At 37.6% G+C, this 17216-nt stretch overlaps 1 protein-coding gene across 1 annotated transcript in view; it reads left to right on the top strand.

Annotated features, from left to right (window-relative positions):
- Positions 1-874: 874 nt before the first annotated feature.
- The window catches only part of LOC101163490 (opsin-5-like), an 83398-nt gene continuing 67056 nt past the window's right edge, over positions 875-17216 (top strand). The window contains exon 1 of the mRNA XM_004070754.4: positions 875-1401. The gene's annotated coding sequence lies outside the window, so the exon portion shown is untranslated. The remainder of the gene's footprint in view (positions 1402-17216) is intronic.

Here is a 17216-nt window from a genome sequence, read left to right as displayed (position 1 = left end):
TGGAACCAATTACCTGCAAAGGTAAACCTATTTGTGTTTGCGTTCGAAACAAAGACATTGAAAAAGAAGAAAAATCAAAGCTTTCATATTTATTTACTGTAAGAAATTCCAAAAAAAGTACCTTTGATTTAAATAACATCCGTTAGGGAGGAAAAATAAAATTATTTAACAAAAAAACATTGTTGCTTCATAGTGTTATTGTGTTATAGAAGCCAGTGAGCTGGCAGCCTTTTTACCAGTGTGGTTTGGTGGCTGCTGTCTGTTTACTGATCCTTCACGTAAAGGTATTGTGTTCAGAGCCATCTGCTCATTGTTAGAAACAAACGCAACACAATATTGCAGGAAAGATGATAGATGTACAGTATATAATTGTGAGCATCCCAGAAATCCTGCAAGACTTCAGAAAAGCCTCCTGTGAATAATGGCTCACATTTACATATATATTTAAACAAAAACTTTAAAAAGAACAGAACACAATTTTTGCTTTGAGGTATTATGCTTACTCATTTATCAATTAACACATCATATAATCAAGGTATACTGTAGGGATTTTTTTTCTGTTGCTATAATGCTGCCAAAAATCTTCCTATTGCATTATCACACTGAACCCTTACAAGCTATGGAGGATGCACACACAGGAAGTCTTATCTGTAACCAAAAAATAACCTTGATAAAAAAGATTACCTGTGATGTTTTGATTTTTGTTGCCCTTCAAAGTCCAAAGCAGTGCCTTTTTCCAACTCCACCCTGCAGAAGTGCACACAAGCAGATTTCAATTTTACCTCTCACCTCACTGACTTCTTCATTTTTTTCCTCTTTCACTAACTTGTGTCTTTTAAGTATACGATCCAAGCCCCGACATTTAAAATGAATACAGGCATGACGTGGATGTTGTGCTATAAAATAACACTCGGACACATAAAAAACTTGTAAGAGTATGGAAAACGTGTGGGGCACAAAGGCTGACAGAGGTGTCTGCCTGTGTGCGATTGTGTTAGAGGAAGGACATGCGGTGTGGAGAATGCATGTGCAAGAAGGAGATTTAGGAGGAGAGGGAGAGTGGAGCAGCCGAGAAGGGAGAGTGGGAGCGGCAGACGGAGAGAAGAAGAGACAAGAGAAGGAGATTCAGAAAGAGAGCTGTAACCAGCAACTGCACGTCTGCCTCTCTCCGCTGCCTCTCGGATGTCCCTGAGCACAGCTGTTGGTCTGTTGCAGAACTGCGAGCGAATCTCCTGGTTTGTGGACTGCATGAAGCAGCTTCTAAGCTCGTAGTACACACCAGTCAGGATTCTACTGGAGTTGTGCTAATACAGTCAATTATGAGTGAAGGTTTGACCAGCAATGCTGTGGACTTGACAGAACACCCATGATCTCCAGTCAACTCTGGCATACCCTCTTAAGGTAAGAATATAAAGTGCTATATTGGACCATGAGCAGCATTTCTGAATGTAATCGCCTGTATATTAGATTTATCTTGCATCAAAAACAACTCCAAACCCACAAAGTGCTTTATTATTCAAGAATCCGTGGTCAATTTATTTAAATAAGCATGAAGTGTTAGTGAATGACTGCCTGTCGTGGGCTCTGTAGTTTCAGTGATTATGTGTTTCCTTTGACATGCCTTGTGTCAGTACATGTCCTAATTGGATTTACCATGTCCGTAGTTTTCGCCAGGTTTTTACAACACAGGACTTCATGAGCTGAATTTTCAACCTTTTGTCTCAAACATCTTGAATAGTTTTTTTTTTGTTTTTTTTTTTTACCAAGCAGAAAATGTCCTTTTAAAAACTACATTTAATTGCAAAATACTAACATTAAAACTGTGTTGTAATCTTAGTTTTAATATGATGCATGTTTGGTGTTGAAGGGAACTGCTGGATTGGAGAAACTTAATTCTTATCTACTGGTTAACTGAAAAGCTGCCAGAACTTAAGAGTTAATCTGATTTATCCATTTAATTATACACAGTTTCTGTGCCGCTTCTTAAAATTGCAGCAGAACACCAGAGTGAAGCACAAATCATGGAATCAAATAGGATTGCCTTCAGCATTTTATGTTATAAATTAATCATAATTCCCTGGAATCTTTGGAGAAAGTGCTAATGATTTTATGGGAACTGCTGGGTGAGAAGCAGCATGTGTGCATTGTATTTGTATATTTTATTTGTTGAATTAGTTAGGGTATAAGAATGACCAGACATTTGCACACCAGGTCATTTTACTGGTATTCTATCCTACGCTATGTAACTTCTCCAAAGTCTAAGGATCCCACGTTGCAATATCTATAGCTGCCGGTATCCTGCATGACCCTGGCTACTGCAATAATTAGGTGGCCCACGTCCAAAATTCAACATTAGATGTTGAGCTTTGTCATGCATGCTGTCATAATTGCTGGAGGAAAAATGTAATAGCTACTGCACCCTGCCAAGTTTATTTTTGAGTCAAGTGATGGTCAGGACCGCTGTGGGAGCAAAGGCTTCACTGAGCAAAGGACAAAGTGGTCTTTGTAACATTGGAAAGTTTTCTGTCTTATTTTTTCCCCCCAAGAAAATAGCACATCTTTTTTTTTTTTTTTTACATCTGAATTCAGAGATGGAAAAGGTCGGGAATCTGGAAATACACACAATTTCAAGTGCTCGAATAATGAGTCAATTTCTTAAATGGTTCATTGAAAAGTCCTGTCTATCCTTATGTGTCACATTATCCTGAAGAAAATTAAAAAACCTTAGCTGACCCACATTTCCCTGATTATGATTTAACTAAGTTGGCTGTATGAAGTACATTCAAACAGCAATTAATTTTTCTGAATTTGAAAAATTCAGATTGATCCATCTATATGCCTTGGATCCCTTTTTTACAATCTTGGAGACAGAACCATATTTGATTTCTAATGTTGATGTTTGCATCTTGTACTTTGCTTTTTAGTCTTGGAGTTGAATTACTTTTTAAGTGTTCATCTCATGCTTTGGTTTTGCAGTCTGCCCTGTAACAGTATTTCTGCTTTAGCGTGCGTGTGCAGCTGTCCTTGTGACGGACAGTGGCTGGTAAAGTTGCAGACACGTTTTAGTTGTTGTGCAACACGACTTTCATAGAACATGCCTTCACTTTTTTTTATTTATGATTTGACTTGAAATAAATAACCCATGTCATATATATACAGACTGTGCCATATGATGGAGGTAGTAAAAGAGAAGGCATTTGAAATGACAAGCCAATAAGAGTGAAAGGCTTAGCCCATAATTAATCATGTCTATAGAGGAGAAGGAGGAAAAGCCTTTTGCTACCTTTGATGAGAAAGATGCACTCTTATTGGCCACTGCACACTGTCGGGGGCTTTTTGGTTTTCCTGGCTGTACTGGTTACTTTGAAGTGGTCAGTAATGTATTGCTGGAACAAAAAAGTTTCTTGAAGTGGAGAATGTGGACATGGTTGGATATAGATTTACTTTCATGTGAGAATACTTTGTGTATTAGGACACAAAAACAGTATCTAATGGGAGCCTTCAGGCTTAGAAGAAAAAAAAAGAACTTTTTGGTAAGAAAACTCAGGAATGTATACTAAGGGACTAAAAAAGTGAATGCACTCCAATATCAAATAACTTTCAATGTTATTGATATATGTATGGCATTAACAGAGGAGTATTGGATTGTTGAGATTAGGACAGAGTTTGAACGTCAGGCACACTTTGACTTCTTTATTCAGCCAATGTGTTAAAGATTTGTTCATAGATTTGTTCATAGATTCTAAAACAGCTGTCCCCAACTTTGTTTGCAAGACGGACCAGTTTAATATCAGACAATATTTTCATGGGCCAGAAATTAAGGTGTGGCAGATTAAAAAAATAAATAAGTAAAAAAAAAAAAAAAAAAACGAGATAAAATGATACAACCAGCAAAAAACTATTATTTACTTATTGTGATAACAAATGTGCATCTACTGTGCATGCAATTTTTATCAACAGGATCCTTGCAACATTAGAGAGCTGGTTTCTACATATTATGGGGATTGGGCTTTGAACAACCCATCACAACAAATTTGCATTTCAATTTTTACATCTTTGTAAAAATTTGGTGAAGTTCTTTCTTGGAATGTACTTAAACCCTTGGATGTAGGTTCTAGGAATATTCATTAGGAGTGTAGAGAAAAATTGGTTGGTTATCGCAATATTTCAATTGGCGATATTTGTGTCGATTTAAAATGCTGTTAGGACAATATTTATTTATTACTTCGTTTTTAACGTAGGTTGAGTACCGAACCAAAACTCTGTGCCACGTTGCTTTGTAGTGAGCTCAGATAAGAACGTGTGAAGCACTGCATCTGCACAGCGGCTTATGCATGGAGCATCAGCCAAAATGCTGACGGCAAAGCGGAGCAAAGTTCTGCGGAACCTCACAGCAATGGATTCTAGTTTAGCGACCTGATGGATCAGAGTGATTTGTACAACGCTCTGATAAAAGGCCAACGTCGTGGCGCTGACTGTTAAAATCTGTGTTTAACTTCAGCGTGCAGACTGTCATGTAAATAAAGAGTCTTAGCCTCATTAAAGTGCTCTCCTTCACCCTGTCATGTTGCCGCATCACACTTAAATAAATCTGGAAAGACTTTTAATTTTCTTTTTCTCCTTTCTTTTTGAAGCACCGGTCAAGCTCCTGAATTGTTTAAAAGTACTGGAGAATCTACATTCAGAAATGTTGAAAATAAACACCAATGTCTCAAGAACAATTTCCAGATCTATGAAAATCAAAACCTAAATGTACAGGATCAGTTATGTTCCAATGTTAACTATTAGGATTAGTTGTGTTTCATTATATTTTGACAACATAAAAACAAAATAATCACAGTTACGTATATTTTGTGCTCCATTTGCGCAGTTGTATTACAGTTGTATTTAATTAAAATAAACTGTAGTAATGACTTATTTTATTAACACATTACTCCTATAAATTTACTGAACTTTTCTCAAGTTAGTGTGGAAATAAAATGTAACACTGTATCTGAGGTTGTACTGCCCTTTTTATTTTTGTGTGTTGAGAATAAATCTTTAAATCTAAAAGATGCTCTGATTGAGCTTGAATGTAGGTGGACTAGGTCAGTGACATTGTGTAGGAAAATATATTAAATGTGCTCCAGTGGGAGTGCTTAGACATGCATACAAATGCTGTTGTAAAATACAGCTTTACTAAAAGCATTTCTTCTAGGCTGACTAATAAAATCAACCACCCACCCATGTCATTTTTCTAGGCGTAATTCATGATCACCGGCTTTGTGAATTGTCTTGGCTTCATTTAATATATCTGAAACACCAACAGTAGTTAGATTGATAAGTGGAACTTTAAAACTCCAACACACTTTTTTGTTTGTATTTGACATCTTTAGCGAAGGCTGTTATCCATCCCACTCACAGATCCACCTTGAACACAATTATGTGAAAAAATAACAAAAAACTCCAAGAAGTAACAATAATCCATAAGAGAAGACATTCATTTCTGGAGTTCAAGGTTGTGCAGTTTTATGTGCATGATTTTGTTTTTCCTTTTGTGAATGCAAACAGAATTGCGAGGACAAGACAGGCATAGACAAGGTGATAATGAACCAGGATTAGTGCAATGCAATGTGCTGCCAAGATATAGTGCATACTATTGGGACTTTATATCCACACATAAAGAAATCACATTTCTCAGTTTAACTATATGTTCAAATGACATTTGAGCTTGACTCAAAAGAAATGTTGCAGGGCGGGGGGTATAAGTTATCTTTAGGACAAAAAAAAGTTCCATCTGGTCACTGTTTTTACGTATCTTAAAAAAATAACCGGTTGTGCTCTCAGTAAAAACCTATCTGTTGTTCTTGCCGCTATGAAATGGTAAACCATAAGTTGAAAGGTGACTTTTCTCCTTTCCACCGGACAACTTATTTTCAAACAAAAAAGCTGTGTGGGAGTTATATGGACTGCTATTGGGGGAAAAAAAAACTACTACATTTGTTATTTACCAGAAATGTACTGTTTTGCACAACTGAAACTCAGAGGGGCAATGACCTTTCTTTGTAAAAAAAAAAAGTAAAAAAATAAAATAAGTCACCAGTAAAGAAAGAATTACTTATAACCACTGACTTTATATAAAAAGGTGGACCAAGTGAGTGTGACATCACCCCCTAGAAAATGGCTTACTTCCTGCTCCAATGAAATTAAGTCCATTTAGTTGCCAGTTTTGTGATATGGAGGCTGCAATGTTGCAGCCAGACGATGTCAGTGAGTAGTGATTATTCTGGAACAGTCTTAGCCGTTCTTACCACTCTCTCCAATCAGGAGTGAGCTTGTTGGAAGTCCACACCACTTTCACTAAAAGCAGGCTCATGTCGGCCAGCGGGCACCAAATACTTTTATTGAGGCATCTGATTGGTCAGTTTATGACTTGAATAACTTGCAATAAAGAATAAAAATATCATGAAAAAGAAATTAGGATTAGTAAGAACATGTTGGAACATATAGAAAAGCAGGAATAGTTATTCTAAAAATTATGACTTAGTAAAAGTACTAAGTAGTAAAACTTTGTGAAATAAACTATTGTTTAGATTACACATTTGGCAAAAATGTAAATGAACCCGCTCATTTGCTGTGTTCTAATGGAAGAATAGCATTTCCTTACACTACACACCCTTAAATAAATATTAAATGTATAACTCTTTTTTTTCTTTCTTTTTTTTTTTCTGACAGTTGAATCAAAGCGTCATCTGTATTTTTTTCTTTGCTCATCCTTGAGTGGGCTGACGCCTATCCCTGCTGTCATCAGGCAGGAGGCAGAGAGCAAACCGGAGTGGTTTTTAGTGACATGCAGCAAAGATGCACATGGTTCAGGATTTACTGTGACTCGTTTTTGGCAAGATTGTTTTAATCAAATCATCAATGAGTGTAAAAGGGAAATGTTTATAAAATTGATGTAATTTTCAGAATGATGGATGGACAGCAGTGATAACTTTGACAGCCTGGCATAAATAAATACATATGACAAAGAGCAAACAAATCCAGTCTGAGGGCTTGCCTAAAGTGCTGAGCTAAACAGAAGATGAGCTGTATTCCCTGCAGCTTTGCAATGGCAAAACCAGAGCATGGGGATAATTTGAAGCGCTATAATGAAGTGTAACAGTCCATCCATCTGTAACTGACTGTCTGAAAAAATTCATGGTCAGTCACTGCCCTTTAAATCCCTATTGTAACCCTTATGTACATTACATTTGTGAAATTCACAAACTAAGGATGCCATAGAATTTTGTCTTGTGTGTTGCAAATTCTATTTTAGATTTGGTTAAATGTAAAAACAATTAATGGTTGATTGTTTGTTTGTCTTTTTCTGCAAAATTTGACCAGAGGGACTTTCATTTGTCGCCCTTTGTGAACAAAGAGTCGAGGATGCAGAGATGATTTCTGTCCAACTGGGATCAGTCTGTGGCCTTATACCAGAATAATTTTTCTTACTTATCTTTGCCAATACATCTGAATGGATTGATTATAATATATGACACCAGGTTGTATACCACCTGCCTGGCAGTATATAAAGTTAAAGACTTAAACAGTTCACCATTTTTTTTGGAAATTTGTAGGTGTAGTACACCTTTTTAATGGCCATTTGTCAAGGCAGTGAACTAGACATATGTTAAAGTCTTCATCCTTGATATGTAACCTTGGCTGATCAGACTTTCTTGGCTGATTTAATTACGAGAAAGGTGATCAATACAACTGCAATGTAATCTGACTGTCACAGGCACATTAAGTCATGGCACAGAATTATCTTTATTTCCTTTATAAATAGCTGCATAAGGCACACTGAGCCTTAAAGGAAACCATGCAATGTCATTTAATTTGGTAAAATTCAAATTTTAACAATTGAGCACCTCCCTAGAGGTGCTCAATTGCTCAATCGCTAGACTCTTTCTTAGGCATTTCTGAACTCCAACCAGCTCAGATCATGAGTGAAAGCAAGATGGTTCACTCAATTGACAATTGAGTGAAGCTTTTACTCTTTTAATAACTGAATGCTCCCTTTTTAAAAGAGTGACAAAAGACAGTCAAAAACTGTATATTTACATATCAAGTGCGTTATTTAATCTATTATAGGCCTATGCTGTGCAAAAATGGTTTAGTGGTTAACAAGACAAAGTAAAAATGTACAACAGGTCTTTAAATTATTGACAATAAACAGAGAAAAGGAGAATTAAAGTTTAGCAGTTATCCACATTACAGTCTAACCCTTCAGTTGCTATGATCACTTGCATAAAAGACTTGAAATGCTGACATTCCTACTTTTTTTTGTGCAACACATTTCTAACTTATCAAATTCTTAGAATGTTTTGAAGGTAAATTTATAAGCTTCAAATTCATTGAAAGAGCTGTTGAGAAAAATGTCAAAATGAACAAGTACATAAGACTTGAGTAAGATAGCATGAATTAGCCACCTAATGTGGGTGCATCTTTTTTATTACCAGGGACATCTGACATATGAATGCACCAAAGCAAACAACAAATGAAAAAAAAAATGGTGAAATGGTCTTATCTCTTAAACAAAAACATGTTTAAAATAATGATTATTTAGATTAACAGAAACAGGTTTTGTTTTGGTTGAATATACTGAAATCAAATGTGGTAGAAGTGGAAAATTGTAAATCAAAAGAAGCAGTTCAGTGTTTATTCCTGCTATAACATGCACATTATTTAAAGTCAGAATGAACTTGAAACAAAATCGTCACAGAAGGGCGGCACCAAAACACAAGTCTGACCCAAAGCCTTAACCTTTCCTGCATCTCTTTAACCAAAAATACACACAATGACTGACGGAACGGAAATAGCTGTAGATCATTTTTCAACATTAGAGCAAGTAAATCATGTTATTGGAGAATCCTGGACATCATCTGGCGGTGTATGTCTTCCAATGCTTTGGGGTGAGGGGTTCACATAATTCCTGTCATTCTATTTCTTTTTACTTTAAGTGAAACAAACTTTGGCTTAAAAATAAAAGTGTGACTGCACTGTTAAGCTCTGACCCTGGCTGAGCAGCTGCTTTTGCCATCACTGTCGCTGGGTTATTTACGTGTCTGTATGTGCTTGAGTACACAGCCTGAATTTATGCAGTGTGAAGATCAGCCTAGTTTTACTACATGGTATTTCACTGCCATATACGTACTAATTTCAGAAAAAAACTGATTTTTGCTGTCTAACAATAAGCTGACTAAATAGAACAATGACGTTGTCTAAAACTGTGTTTACTAAACTTAAAGACAAACATGAATGACAGTGTGTGTGTGTGCATGCATATGCGTGTGTGCACGTTTGTACATGTGTATGTGTTAACATGTTCAAATGTATTTTTATTTACCCACGTGTGTTTATCTGTGAGCGTTGGGAATCCCTTGAGAAATGACATAACTTGAAAATATGAGACTATAGATATCAAATATCCTTAAACCTCAAAGAGGGTGTATAAATGTTACATGTCAGACTGTACATGCAAGATGTAAATTGTGAATTGATTGTACTGGCTAAATTCCTCTGACTCTGTTTTATTTGTTAGTATGTTTATCTATTTATTTTTACATTCAATTTCATTTTTTATTAGTTCCACAAGCTTTTTTTTAATGTACTCTTTATAAGGCGGCCGTGGTGCAGCAGTAGGGCGGTCGACCCACGATCGTAAGATTTCAGGTTCGATTCTCGCCTTGCACGCCCATGTGTCGAAGTGTCCTTGGGCAAGACACTGAACCCCCACCATGCCTCTGGTGGGAGGCTGGTGCCAGTGTTTGGCAAAGGAGCCGCCATCAGTGTGTGAATGTGTGTGTGTGAATGGGACTGTGACTGTAAAGTGTTTTGGGCCTTCGAGGAGAGGCCGACTCAGTTTCTACATTCAAAGTTAGACTGAAAACATTCCTATTTGGACAGGCTTATTGTCAGACTAGTTAGTATTCAGAGATTATTTAACTTAATGTTAGTTTGTTTAAATTAAACTTAATAATAACTATTTCTTTTAAAAGGCTGCTAGAAGTTGAAGCTGGGGTATCTATGGTGCACTGGGGTTCTGTCCTCTTTCCTTTTTTACTTCTACCCTTCCTCTCCTCTATTCTTGATCATAATTTATCATTTAGTTCTCCATGCCTCTGTTTGGTACAGTGCGATTCATGTATTGTCCCTCTTTTCCTCTCCCCTCCTGGGGAGTGGGAGTGCTTCCAGACTCCAGTTGTTTCATCCGTGCTCCTGTTCCTGACCGTGTACCTCGTCTCTGGCTCGTCTCTGCTCCTGCTCCTACACCTGGCTGTGGTTCCTGTCTCCGGCTCGACTCGCGCCTTTGACTGTCCCCACAACCACGGCTGGATGAAGCTCGTCTGCTGGACTTTTATATATATATATATATATATATATATATATATATGTAGTTGTAGATTTAGATAAGTTAATTCTTCTCTAAGAGTTCTGGTAAATCACCTGTCCGTCCTGGGGGAGGATCCCTCCTTCATGTGGGCACCCCTGAGGTTTCTTCGTTTTTACCGGAATCCGGTTTTTTTGGGAGTTTTTCCTTACCGCGAAGGGGGGTCTAAGGGCAGGGATGCCAGTATAGCTTAGTCAGTTTGTTAGTTCATTTTAGTATTTTTCTATTGAACTCTTTGTATTCGTGATCCTTTTGATTTCATGTTTTACTTCGAAGCCCATCGAGACGACTGTTGTTTTGATTTTGGGCTATACAAATAAAATTGAATTGAATTGAATTGAATTCGAAAGAAGGTAAAAAGCGCTTTACCATTATTACCATCATTTACCATTATTTTATAATATTCTGCAATATATCAACATGGAAACAACCCAGTCCTTTATGTACATTTCTCTAATTTTGCATTTAGGAAACTCTATTTGCTGACGCTTTTGCTTGATGTCCTATTTTGTGTTTTCAATAATTTCACACATAAAACAGCGTTAAGGCCCGTACACACCGGGACGAATATTCGCCAGGCGTTATTCGCCAGCGTTTTTCGCCACGTTTTTTGTGTTCACATCCAGGCGATTTTCGCTGACGATGAGCCGAGTGAACATGCAATTTCATTCCCTGACATTAGATGGCGCTTAATGTAAACAGAAATACTCCTGTACACAAGGTGGCGCTGCGCAACTTTACGCTTCTTAAACTCGCTTTTCCCTCAGAAGAAGAGAGCTAGTATTTACACGCTTGTCAGAATCAAACAAAGAAAAAATGAATATTTCATGCACCAGTAGCTCCAACTGGTGCTTGGTTCGGGGATATTTTAGAATGTCCGTCATTATTTCTTCGCGGCTGTGTAGATGCAACTCGGCGTCTATCTTCTTCGCTGGTATGTGTGCTCAGCAAGGCAGTTTTGTGTTTGAGCGCCCCCAAGTTGTGTTTTACTGTAACTTCAGAAGCTCCAGACACGTGTGCAAAAGCGCCGTTCTCATTGGTCGAATAGATTTCGACGCGACGCGTCAAAAAAAAAAAACGAACCCGAGGCGTTTTTTTGTTTTTTTTGATGCTTTGACGCGTGGCGTTTTTTCGCGTCGGTGTGCACACTCTCATTGGTGCCCTTTGTTTAGTCACGAGGCGTTAAACGTCGGCGAAAATCACGCGCGAAATTCGTCCCGGTGTGTACGGGCCTTTAGGGCAAGTCTTCCGTTTTGTGCTGTGTTTGACATGGTCGACGGCCAACAGCAAACATTGAAGCTACATTCAAGGCTTTTCATTTGGAAATTGCCGTCTCCGACTTTTCATTACGTCCATTACAATATAATGTAGTCAAAACCTTTTCAATTTTCAATGGTAAGATTTTAATATTTGTTATTCGTAATGGACATTTGAAAAAAATGTCTTTGAAGCCTTAAACATTACTCATCCTTTATCAAATATTAAACAGGCCTAGTTTTTCACAATTGGATACTTTTTACTTCTCATAAGTGTCACGGTGAGGTGGCTCGAGAGCCGGTTGGACCCAGATGCAGAGGCAGGAGGCAAGGATCAGGGCTAGTGGGTTTTAATTACAACCACAAACAAAAGCGCTGCAGAGCAGGATGACAAAGGAAACAAAAACTTACTTGGCGTGGCATGAAACATGGACGAGGAACATGGCATGAACACCATAACAGGGGTAACTAATGGACCAACACAGGAGGAAGGCAGAGACAAGACTTAAATACAGACAGGGCAGACAAGACACAGGTGGACACGATCAGGGCTGATGGGGACCAAAGGAAGTAAAACTCAAGAAAACAGACAAGACAGGAGACTTTCAAAATAAAACAGGAAACAGAAACAAGACAGAACAAGGACCAAAAACAAGACAACAAAATCAAATCATGACAATAAGACTTTCTTTGTGTGCTGAAAGATGAAATTGCATCTTTTGGTTTCTCTCCCCTGTGGATCTGAGCCTCAGACATCTGTCTGATAAGAAAACCTATAGGCCACATCACCACCTTCCTTCTTTCAACACTTACAATTATGCCATTGTGTGAGGTCTGAAGGTAACACAGTCACAAATCATTAAAGAGAGATGGCGAAACACATGCTCTGCACTTCCAAGGGAATTTTTAAACGGACCGGAGGAGAGGCATGTGAAGTGAAAAGCAAAGGCAGCACTGCCGAAAGTTTGTTGTGATGGGGTGAAATTTCCGACTTGGAGAACAGTTGCAATGTGAAAGTTGCATTTCTAACTTGAAAAAGACAGCTTTAGATTCAGCTCCCTTGTCTTAAGTCTTTGATACTGAAATATAAATTATGTTTGTCAAAAAACAATGGATAATTTTTTACCTTTTCTCTAAGGGCTTCCGTCTATGTGTGCCCCAACATAAGTTGCCTCCAAAGAAAATAGGCAAATATGAATCAATAATTAACCAATGAAACATGTTTTTGAACCATTGGGAGGAAACCCCATGCATGCACGAGGACAGCATGCTCACTCCACAAAGAGAAGTCCCAGCTGGGATTCGAATCAGGGCCTTCTTGCTGTGAGATGATGTGCTAACCACTACCCCACCGTACAGCTCACCCATAGGATTATAAACAGAAAAAATAAGGGATTTTGACTTGAGGTCACCCAAAATCGGCTATAGAGCAGCACAAAGTGAAGTAAAGTGAGTGTTTTATTTATTTTACGCCATCGGTCCACCTGCCAAAACAGATAAATAAATCTCCTAAAGTTGCAGAAATTTGCCAAATAAAAAGATTAATTTAACACCTGCCCCTACAGATATCATAAATGCAAAATAAAGACTGAACAAAAATGTTTGACGGCAGACTGTTTTACATATGAAGTTTGACCCTTAAACACAGGAGTCAAGAGGAAATTGTTAAATTTTGAGCTGGGGGCCGATAAAGCAACTTCTGGTACCATTTGGTACTTTTGCGTTCATGTCAAAAAGGGGATAAAATGTGATGGCTTGGTAGTTTAGTCATTACTATACTTTCAGATCAAGAAATCATAAATACCACTTTACCAGTGCCAGTTAAAGCCTTTGCGCTTCATATATCTAACAATGACCAGCAAAATACTATGAAACATTTTCTTGTGCACCCTATTTTTCCCAGCAGGAACTATTATAAAAGCCTAATCAAAGAACACTTGATATCCACGTAATTTAACAACGTCAGCAAGGACAAGACATGAAATCTTAGCCGGTACTCTGACATTGTGACTCGAGTAGTATTGTGAATTTTTGACATGTCAGATCTAAAGGAAGAACAAAAGAATTATTATTGTCAGGAAAATGTAATAAAAGTCATTAGTATAAGAGCTTGTGGCAACCAATAAACTGTCACATTTTATAAGTCACAGTGATAAAACCTTCTGAGGAGAGAGAAATGTTGTTCTCTGGTGAACAAAATCTGGCTTTGTTGCACAAGTGGGGTGGAAATGAATAAAGTGTCAGGCTAAATCAAAAATACAAAACAGGGTTAAGAAGAAGAAATTCTGTTTGTCTGTTATTGACTCTTGAACCCATTTCTAATCATATGGAACATTTTCTGTTTAAAAAAAAATAAAATAAATAATAATTCTGTTTTTGCATGCTTAACTTAGACCTGCTATTCAGCTTTAAGCAACTGTTTATCAAAATGTCATGACACTTAAAAGACTGGGCCTCTTTAATTTCCGCTCCTATGAATTACGCTGCAGTACAAAAAGGGCAGCATCTTATAAGGAAGCAAAGAATCAAGAGAAGATCGGCAATGCAAACCCTCTTTCTGTTTTCCTTGAGGCAACGGCGTCCGTATATGATAGGCGATTTGGGCCTTTTTTGTTCCAATTTTTAAACTGAAACAGCATTTACCTGAAGAATCACCTTCATCCCAAACCCCGCCAATCTTTCAGAACTTTTTTTTTTTCTAAGAACACGTCCAAGTAAAATCACACACCTGATTTAGAAGAACATAAACACTCACCTGAGCACAGGTGTCAGCTCAACAGACTGAATGACTGAAATATTTCACACTAGTTGGTTTTAAGGCATAAGTATGCGTGTGAACACTATCTGTTTTGTGTACATGTCGACAGGTGGACATTTTTGCAACTAACAGGTGTGTTTATAACATTTGAGTGTGTGTGTGGACAGGCTCCGCCCTTTTTTTTTTGTTTTTTTTTTACATTTGAACCTTACCATAATGATTAACAACCAGTAAACTTGTTGCTTTATGCTGCTTCATGGTCTTATCCCCCTTCCCCTCCCATTATCACCCCCTACCCCCCCTCTCTCTAACGTCCCTCTCTCTTCTTCCCTTCTTTCCTTTTCCGTCCGGTCCAACACCAAAGATTTTCAGACATGTTTGAAATTAATAAAGTTTGGGCTCAATTACAAAAGGGGTTTATTCAGACATACCTTTGGTTTGTCTGAAGATTAATAACCCCTCTTGTTAAAGTAAAATATGTCCAACCCAAGAGGCCCTCAGCTCTCATCTGTCTGCCTAGCTGTTGGACAGGACAAGTTAAAAAAAAAAAAAATAAATCACACACCTGCTACTCTGAGATCCAACCAGCTGGTGACATGGGTGTAAAACTGACAACACTTCATTGTGTTTTCAGATAAGACTGATCGTCTGCATTTATAAACAAATACCATTCCATTTGGAAGTAATCTCCCAGGATGGACAGATCCATTTTGGGATTTCTAGAGGGTAAAATGGTATAAAATAATGGCATGAGAAAGCTGAGACTGTTCATTAAATGTTTACGTTTCTGCCTCCAAGCCCAGTTTCCTGCATTGTGGCCTTTACACCTCCAGTTCCTGACAGTTGCATCCAATGTGACTTTTGTTCTATGTTGGGATTCACAGCTAAGTTCTCTTTTGCATTCTTTTGGATTTTAATACAAAAGATAGTGAAACTGAATGATACAGAGAATAAAGAAGGCGATTCTAATCAGAAAATACTACGTTAAGATAAAATAAAGATACTTTATTGATCCCAGCTTGGGAAATTGGGTTAAACAGATAAATTTCGCCATAAAAACTGTTCATTCATTTAGAAATTTAATACCCAACTTCCTTTCCCTGCACGATCCGCCCTGTGTTGAATAGATCCGCCGTCTTGAGACATCTGGCAAAAGTAAAAAGTGACTCCTTGACTAATATAGAGCCTTTTCCTGAAAATTTAACCATGTTTAAGCCTATTTAATCAGTGGGCGAGTTAAACTAGTTAAACCAGAAATCTCAGATTCATTTGCCTCACTGTCACGTCAGTTCTCTGTAGAGCAGCAGTTTCTTCCATTCTCCGGCTGTCCGTAAGTCTCTTCCTCTCTGAGTCCGAATAGAGCCGCAAAGACGGAAGCAGCAGTTCAGAACTCCTGCATTACAAGAAAATGGGTATGATAGAATACCGGGGGATTTTGTAGCCACATTTGTTTTCTTTGTATCTTTGACAATGCATAATACAAAATACCCAAAAAAAAACAAAAAAGGGCACTTTTTATTACGAGGCAAAAAGGGCAGGTGGTCCAGCACCCTGCGGACTGCATCAGTGCACGTCTCTGTTAAGGCCTGTACTTTATTTGTACATGCCAGTATGTCATTTCACTAATTATGTAACAGATGAAGAGTGTTTTGACAAACATGAACTGTATTTTGAAGGTTACATTTAAAAATTTACAAACCTGGTCCATTTAAAGTGAAACAATCCAGTAAACGTTCAAGGCCCTAATATATTGCTGCACTTCAACACTTTCCTGTTTTAAATTTCTGCAGAGCCCTCAAACTTTACTGCTTGTTGTAACTTACAACACTTTTAACTTACAGACATTGCATAGATAGATGTGCATCTTGTTGGTTCTTACCTTTTGTGATTTATTTTGAAAGTTGGCTGGAATATTTAACTTTGTATACTGAAACTGTGCCTCTGGCAAAATAAATAGTCATGTACATTTTGGGTTTCCTTGTTTTTCATAAAATATGTGCTCTTTTTAGTTTGTTGAAAGCATTCAAAAAGCATGTTCATGCCTTCTCATTCTGAAGCAGTGTTAGCAGACAGTTGAAAAGCAAAATTGAGAGCATTGATTGTTTTGGAGTCCTGACACAAAATAGAGTGGGAAACTTTAAATGGTCTGAAAAACTTTCCACAAATACTGTCATTTCAAAGGACTACACAAAGTAAAGATGATTATTTAAGAAATTATTTTTCAGAACAACAATGTCACTGTCAGAAATGTTATAAACAGTTTGGTGGTTTCATTCAAACGTAGTTCTTATAAGTAAAAAAAAAACAAAAACGGTGGCTTTCACTGCCACGCCCAGCACCAACGTCTAACCACCAGGAGCAATGTGTGATTTAGTGCCTTGCCCAAGAACACTTCGACACAGGGGCAGGTAAACCTTCAACCTTCTGATCAGGGGTTTACCCTAACCCAACCCTAGCCCCCCAAAATAATTAGCAGAAACACAGATAATGGCTTTGAAAGTACATGAAAACTATGTTGGACTAAAATCTTCACAGGGAAACCAGCAACCCTCTTGTATGACTTCTAACTTCACATTGTAGACATGAAAGACTGTATTTTTGGATTTTCATTAACTTCTTAGAATTCATAGTGTTTTCCACATTTAGAGTTAGAGCTCCTGCATTGAGTCTAAATGTCAGGGCCACATTACCTTTTGCCAAGTAGGTATTTTTTGAGATTTTGTACAAAATGCCTTAAACTCTTAAGTTGACAGTTTTCATGAAGACTAGGCAGTAATATCAACTGAGTAAA

Source organism: Oryzias latipes, chromosome 7 (assembly GCF_002234675.1).
Source record: "Oryzias latipes chromosome 7, ASM223467v1".
NCBI lineage: Eukaryota > Metazoa > Chordata > Actinopteri > Beloniformes > Adrianichthyidae > Oryzias > Oryzias latipes.
The sequence above is the reverse complement of the archived record's forward strand: the minus strand, read 5'-3'. Positions and strand labels throughout refer to the sequence as shown.